Here is an 8,768-nt window from a genome sequence, read left to right on the forward strand (position 1 = left end):
CTTCTCAGTCTATTCCCTAAAGACCTAAAAAGAGCATGCTACAGGGACACTGCTACATCGATGTTCATAGCAGCACAATTCACAATAGCAAGACTGTGGAACCAACCTAGATGCCCTTCAATAGACGAATGGATAAAAAAAAATGTGGCATTTATACACAATGGAGTATTACTCTGCATTAAAAAATGACAAAATCATAGAATTTGTAGGGAAATGGATGGCATTAGAGCAGATTATGCTAAGTGAAGCCAGCCAATCCCTAAAAAACAAATGCCAAATGTCTTCTTTGATATAAGGAGAGTAACTAAGAACAGAGTAGGGACCAAGAGCATGAGAAGAAGATTAACATTAAACAGGGATGACAGGTGGGAGGGAAAGGGAGAGAGAAGGGAAATTGCATGGAAATGGAAGGAGACCCTCAGGGTTATACAAAGTTACATACAAGAGGAAGCGAGGGGAAAGGGAAAAATAATACAAGGGGGAGATATGAACTACAGTAGAGGGGGTAGAGAGAGAAGAGGGGAGGGGAGGGGAGGGGAGGGGGGATAGTAAAGGATAGGAAAGGCAGCAGAATACATCAGACACTAGTATGGCAATATATAAATCAATGGAAGTGTAACTGATGTGATTCTGCAATCTGTATACGGGGTAAAAATGGGAGTTCATAACCCACTTGAATCAAAGTGTGAAATATGATATATCAAGAACTATGTAATGTTTTGAACAACCAACAATAAAAAAAAAAAAAAAAAGCCATTGGTCCATTTTACTCACCCTTCCATAGATTCCAGATGAGCCCCTAAATATGTAGCACAGAACATGGGGTTTGGTGAGAGCAAAGTAACAGAATTTATTAGAGTAATAGAAAGAGGGCTAGGGATGTGGCTCAAGTGGTAGTGTGCTCGCCTGGCTTGCGTGCAACCCAAGTTCGATCCCCAGCCCACATACAAACAAAGATGTTGTGTCCACCGAAAACTAAAAAATAAATATTAAAAAAAAAAGAAAAAAAAAGAAAGAAAGAAAGCAGAGTTCCCAAAGAGGGAAGGGTCCCGAGAGTGGTACTAAAGAGCAGTTATTGTCTAGCGCTTTATATAGATCTATAGGCTTAAGGTAGATGGCATCCTGCCCAATCAGTGTCCAGGAGCTATTCATGCAGCCTTTAACCCAATCAAAATATCAATGGGGGGAGGAGCTGGGGTTGTGGCTTAGTGGCAGAGTGCTTGTCTGGCATGTGTGAGGCACTAGGTTTGATTCTCAGCACCACATAAAAAATAAATAGATAAAATAAAGTTATTATGCTCATGTACATCTAAAACACTAAAAATTAAAATTTAAAAAAATATCAATTGGGCATTTTCCTCCTTTGGAGAGGCATGGACCCCAGTCATGTAAGTCCTGATATAAAATTAGCCTTTTTGTTTTTTAGCAAATATCCACAGGTGCTGTTTGTGCTCTACTGCACAGGAAGTTTCCCAGGGGCCCATCTCCCTATCCTCTCAGCCTTATCTCTTCCTCCTGATGTGATTATGCATAGTTTCTCTTAACTAAGTTCTTTGTTTATGTAAGAATGTGTTTTGTTTTATTTACTTTTCTCCCTGGTGATTTAACAATGTTCAGGACATCCAGAGCCTTTGAAGGGAGCGAATTTGTCCACTAATCGCTTACAATAGGAGGCTCTTTTCCAGGCCCTGTCCATCTCACCCTAACCCTTTGGCTAAAACTTTGAATCTGTCTACACATTTTATCTTGCATTTAATGATGTTTATATCTTTGACTTACTGGTAACACATTTCAGCATCAGGAACTCCACAACAAGATGGTTTTACTTACGTGATTCCAGATGTGGTGACATCTGTTGCTTTAATAAGTAGATCTGGGGCTAAAAATGTGGCTCAGTGGTAGAATGCTTGCCTAATGTGCATGAGACCCTGGGTTCCATCTCTAGTACAACAAAACAAAAACAAAAACAAAAAAACAAAAAACAAGTAGACCTAGTTAGAGGGAAAGACCTTGGAATTCAGAGCAATAAAATTCCCACTTAAGACAGATGTGGAAGAGGGTTTTCAGTGCTACACTGTGTAAAGAAATGTTGAAACCTAAATCCTACCCATGGGATATAAACTTGGCAACATTTCAGTTTTCATAGAAAAGCTACATGAAGAAAGAAGAACAATAAACTGATAATTTGAGGTCGAAAAAAAAATAGGTTGAGTTGAGCGATTCTACACCTTGAAGAGGAATAAACTCACCAGTTTGATGGGGTCATTAGGTTGGGGTGGAGTCATTTGTTCTTTGTAAGGAAGCATATCTTCTAGCTGGGCAGGTGGAAATGAGAAAGGGCCTAATTCTGAAGATGAGTTTAGTGTCCTGCTGACAAAGCTTGGAGAGTCAGATCAAAGACTGGGTCTGAGCATGGACTTTTCCTGAGTCTATTCTGATACCTGTCAGGAGTCGGGACCCCCATGAGTCTCCTGAACCAAGGCCTTTGGGAGGCTTTGGTACAAGGATATTCATAGTGGTTTTCTAAGTCTACAGGAAGACACGATGCCATGTTACTCCATGGCAGTCACTGGGTGGGATAAAATGCACTGGTAAGGAAGATCATGGCAATTTAGAGTCAAATAAAGACTAGACAGATCTACACCACTTGGGTTATTAAATCAATTAAGTTGGGGCTGCGGTTGTGGCTTAGCAGTAGAGCTCCCGCCTCACATGTGCGCAACCCTGGGTTCGATCCTCAGCACCGCATAAAAATAAATAAGTGAAATAAAGGTATTGTGTCCAACTACAACTAAAAAATAAATATATTTTTTTAAAAAATAAATTAAGTCCATCACATCTCTCCAGGGCTCACTTGACTCCATGACCAGGGTGAATCCATTTGGGACTTGTTGCAGTGTTGCCAACTGACTGGGGCTGAAGGAGATCAGAGGTTAAGATGGAGATGAAAAGATGAAATATACATCATCAAGACCCATCTCGGTCAAGTCCAAAATCAGTTCACAACAGAGGGGAAGGAATTTGGGTTTTGTTCCCTTTGTCTCTGAAGATAAAGGAGTGCAGATAGTAAAGGATTGGAATCTTCAATTTTATGATGAAGCAGAATGAGATGAGTTCTACCTGTTCTCAAATGCAGGAATTGAGTGGAGATAACCTGAAGTCAATGCCTGTGGGACAGAAGGAGAAAGGAAGAAAGTGAGAAGACAGCATTAAGGAAAGTACTGAAAATTTGCTGACAGAAAAACTAGCCTCATGCTTAAAAAACAACAAGAACACCAAAAAAAAAAAAAAAAAAAAAAAAAAAAAACCAAAGCAAAAAGTACCATAAAAACACCAAACTGAGCCTGGCACTGTGGCGCACACCTGTAATCCCAATGGCTTGGGAGGCTGAGACAGGAGAATCACAAGTTCAAAGCTAGCCTCAGCAACTGAGAGGTGCAAAGCAATTCAATGAGACCCTGTCTCTAAATACAAAATATGGCTGGGGATGTGGCTCAGTGGTTGAGTATCCCTGAGTTCAATTCCTGGTACCAAAAGAAAAAGAAAGAAAAAAAGAAGAAGAAAAAAGAAAAAGAAAGAAAGAAAGAAACCACCGAGCTGGGGGCTGGGGTTGTGGCTCAGTGGTAGAGCACTTGCCTAGCATGTGTGAGGCACTGGGTTCGATTCTCAGCACTATATATAAATAAATGAATAAAATAAAGGACCATCAATGTTATGTTAAAAAACAAAACAAAACAAACAAACAAACAAAAAAAACCCATCAAGCTGGCTGGGTGTGGTGGTGCATGCCTGTAATCCCAGCTAGTCAGGAGGCTGAGGCAGGAGGATCATGAGTTCAAAGCCAGCCTCAGCAACTTACTGAGGACCTAAGCAACTCATTGAGACCCTGTCTCTAATAAAATATTTAAAAAGGGCTGGGGATATAGCTTGGTGGTTGAGTACCCTGGGTTCAATCGCTGGTACCAAACAAACAACAACAAACAAAACAAAACAGAAAAACCCACCAAGCTGTTCCCTGTTTATTTGGTTATATATCTGTCTTGGGAAGGCTTGTGAAAGCAAAAGAAGAGAGGAGCACATAACTTAATTAGGAGAAGGCCACCTTGCACACAGATATTTTAGCTGTGGCCTGGTTTTGTTTCAAATAAGCTGGCTCTACTGTTGAAATATGTCCTTTACTTCTGTTGCAACAGCTACATGTTGACATAGAAGCCTAAATATATTCAGGAGACTGGCAGAGAGGAGATTGCTCTGCTAAGAATTGGGAGACCTGGGGACAAGTTATATTTGCATCTCTCTCTTGGTCTTAATTTCTCTAACTAATAAAAGAAAAAATTTTTTTCCCAATAGAATCGATAGCAATTTTTTTGAATAAATATCAATTCAGGAAAAATACAACATTTGTAGACTGTTTTCCTTCTATTGGGAAACAGTAACTCAGATAAACATCTTTTTTAATCTTTCATTCTGCAATTAGATGCAGGGCTTCTGGTTGCTCATTGTGGACTAGACTTTTGTTAGTTGTCCCTATAAATGAATTAGGTTTTTGATTTTCTGATAAAAGTAGCTTTTGTTGACTGTTCTTCATATGATTTTTGGTTAATTATTTTCTTAAAAATATCACCAGAAGTCTATTTGGTGAATCTTCCATTTTTGGTCTTCTGGAAAAGTCTTACCTACAAATGATACAGACCTGTTTTATTTACACACACAAGGCTTAAAGGCATCTGTCCTAGTTCAGCAATTGCTATCAAACAAAATCAATAAATATTAATAATTCAGCAGCTAAAGTAATGGTTTTCAGAAATCAAGTCAGCAACTTTTGACAGGTTACAAACAACCAGTCAATTGACTAGGGCTGGAACTTAAAATATCCAGACATGTCCTCAAATGAAATGCCCTTGGAACACATATTGGAACAAGAGAGCCATTGCCAATGAAAGTAGGAGGAGCTCACAAATGTTTCATCATATAAAATCTGATTACTTGATTAATCTTGCTTTAAAATTCTTCCAAAGAAAAGAAGTAGACAAAGTTATGTTAGGGAGTGATTCTAAAAAATTACCAGAGATGGAAAAACCAAAAACACTGTAAAACTTTTCCTTACTAATCCTTTGGGAAAACAGTCTAGGTGACTATAATGGATAGAGGGTTTCTTTATGGAGCCTCAAAAAAAAAAAAAAAAAAAAAAAGTTCTAAAACTGACTCATGATGATGGTTGAATAACTATGAATGTACTAAAAACCACTGCACACTTCATTTATTTCTTTGGTCCTGGGGTTTGAACTCAAGGGTGCTTTACAACTGAGTCATATCCTCAGCTTTTTTTATTTTTTATTTTGAGACAGGGCCTAACTAAACTGCTTAGGGCTTCCCTAACTTGCTGAGGCTAGCTTTGAACTTGTGATCCTCCTGCCTCAGCTTCCTGAGGTGCTGGGATTATAGGCATGTGCCACCATGCCCCACTAGCCACTGCACACTTTAATAAATGTTGAGTGTTTTGTATGCTGTGTGAATTGTATACCAATACAAATATTGTAAAAAATTTTAAAGCCTTTTATAATTTTACTGGAAAAAAAAAAAGCCCTAAGATTTTGGTCTATCTGTGGTATGGCAGTTGACTGAGGTAGCTGAAGTTGTACTTTCCTTTTTTATTTTTTTTGCAGTGCTGGGAATTGAATTCAGGGAAGGCAAACACTCTACCACTGAAGCATATCCCTAATCCCTTTCCCTGCACTATCTTAATAGGTCTATTTCCTAGGTCTATAATACAAGTACAGCTGGGTGTGGTGGTGCATGCCTGTAATCCTAGCACTTTGGGAGGCTGAAGCAGGGGATCAAGGAGGACCTATCTCAAAATAAAAAATAAAAAGGACTGGGGATGTGACTCAGTGGTTAAGCACTCTTGGGATGAATCCCTTGTCCCCAAAATAAAAAAGTTAAAATAAAAAAAAAAAGATGCACTGTGTGTGTTTGTTTCTCTCTCTCTCTCTCTCTCTCTCTCTCTCTCTCTCTCTGTGTGTGTGTGTGTGTGTAATCCCCAAAGCCTATCACCTAAAAATGGATACAATGTTAGAACATTTTATCAAATTATGCTCTAACATGAACTTTAAAATTGTCATTGGTTACTTAAACTTGCTTCCAGTCTGAGCATTCACAAGAAATATATATTTTTAAGTTGTAGTTGGACACAATACCTTTATTTATATGTGGTGCTGAGGATGGAAACCAGAGCCTCATACATGATAGGTGAGTGCTGTATCGCTTAGCCACAACCCCAGCCCTCACAAGCTATTTCTAAAGCAGTCACAGATTTATCACTTGCAGAATAGATCAGTGATCAATATGTTCTAATAAGTTGACTATATTACAAATTGATCATGTGTTAACACTCTGCTCAGCTCCATGTATCACAAATTCTCAATTCTCTATGTGTGTCCACTTACAGATTTTTCTGATCCTAAAGAAAGATAATCAACCCATGTTTGTGGAGTCTCTGATCTAAACCATATTCCATAGAGTCTATTTTCCATTCTTATATATAGATCTCTATAAAAAATTCTTTGTGATAATTATATCTTCTCATTCTATCTTGATTCTAGAAATAGTAAGTTACGTATCATGTGACCCAGAAAGTCAGAACTTTATTTTTAAACTCTTTTTTTAAAGAATCTATTTATTTATTTTTTATTTATTTGTTTTTTATGTGGTGCTGAGAAACCCAGTGCTCAAACCCAGTGCCTCACCCTGCTAGGCAAGTGGTCTACCACTGAGCTACAACCCTAGCCCTTTAGTTTTAAACCCTTGGAAGAAAACACAGCTAAATTTGCTTTGGACACTGCTGTTGAACACTAAGTAATGATTTAACTAATAGTTGCTTTATGAAATTACCATTTTAGAATTTGTTCTAATTAGTTATACATGACAGCAGAATGCAAACTCCCTCCTGTCCCTTCACTCCCTTATGCCTAATCCAAAGTAACTCTATTTTTCCCTAACCACCCCCTTTATTGTGAATTAGCGTCCTCATATCAGAGAAAACATTCGGCCTTTGGTTTTTTGAGATTGGCTTATTCCACTTAGTATGATATTCTCCACCTCTATCCATTTACCTGCAAATGCCATCATTTCATTCTTCTTTAAGTCTGGGTAATACTCCATTGTGTATATATACCACATTTTCTTTATCCATTCATCTGTTAAAGGACACTTAGGTTGGTTCCATAGTTTAGCTATTGTGAGTTGAGCTGCTATAAACATTGATGTGGCTTTGTTCTTATAGTATGCGGATTTTAAGTCCTTTGGGTATAGACTGAGGAGTTGAAACATAGTATCTTCATACTTAGAAGTTCATGCTAATCTACTGGGAGGACCACTGTAAGTTTTGTAATGGCTTTCAGCCAAATAAAATCAAATCCTCTCTGAGGATTGTATCTGGGGCTGAAGAGTGACTCAGTGGCAGAGCACTTGCCTAGCACATGCCAGGCCCTGGTTTCTAGCCCTAGGAAGGAAAGAAGGAAGGAAGGAAGGAAGGAAGGAAGGAAGGAAGGAAGGAAGGAAGGAAGGAAAGAAAAGAAAAGAAAGGAGGAGGGGAAAGAGGAGGAGGGGAAAGAGGAGGAGAAAATGAAGGAAGAAAGGAAAGAAATAAAAAAATGGGTTATGTGAATCTGGTATTTACAGGGGATTTAAATAGCTGTGAGTCTTACTGGCATCCATGAGGAACCAGAAGAGGTGGAGGGCAGAGCATGGACTCTGGAATCAGACTGCCTATTCTAGAATTGCCCCCACCATTCTGGACAAGATACCGAATCCCTCTGTGCCTCATAATATGAGGACAAATGATAGTAACCACCTCACAGAGATGTTGAGAATTAATTATAGAAATAAGGCACATAGAACAGAACCTGGCATATAGTAAGTACACACTAATTCTATGATATTATGTGTTCTTAACCTCACAAAATGCCAAGGCGAGAGGTACTATTCACTTTCTGCCAGAATCTTCTTGCAAGGAGTCCGGACTTGGTCCCTGAGAGCAATTGGAACTTTAAGGATGGGCCATGCCCCAGTTGTGGGTTGCAATTCACACAGATGGAGACTATTTCCTTTCTCCCTGGTAGTGTCTCTGTGGGCCTAGTGCCTGCCACTGAAGAACCCACATCAAATAGTAGGACTCAATCTTCCCTGAATATGCACATTCTGATGTTCTGGGGTTAAGTTAGCTAATCTCATTCTCAGGTGATCCAAGGTTATGGAGATCAGTAGAGGCCTCTGAGATAGGACTCTGCACCCAGGATGAAATAAATTGCTTAGCAGAAAAACTTGAGCATCCCTTGGTGCTATGACTTGTTTTGTTTGGACTTTGTCTATAACCCTAAACCTTGCTGATCCTGGGTTACTGAATTCTAGAGTGTTCCCAGTCTTGTTCTGCTCTATGATTTGCATGCTCCGATTGCTCAGTTTGGTAGTGTCCCTGCTTATGTGCCTTCAAGTTACAGTTTAATCCTATAGAGAAACTCACACTGACCTGTAGTCTGGGAACTGGGGTTAAGCCTTGACCAACATCATCTTTCTGGTTCTGAAGCCAAGCATGGAGATCAGATCTCCTGCTCCACTCCCTGTTTAACCTTGCCTGACCTTTGTCTTCTACAATAATTGGGTGAAGTATGCTCTTATTCATTACCATAAATTTGGTGATCAGCAAGAAGATCTTAGGGAAGCATCCAGTTACAACATCTAGCTTATCCATTGTGTAATATGTCAGGAAC

This window comes from Callospermophilus lateralis, chromosome 11, assembly GCF_048772815.1.
Source record: "Callospermophilus lateralis isolate mCalLat2 chromosome 11, mCalLat2.hap1, whole genome shotgun sequence".
NCBI classification, from domain to species: domain Eukaryota; kingdom Metazoa; phylum Chordata; class Mammalia; order Rodentia; family Sciuridae; genus Callospermophilus; species Callospermophilus lateralis.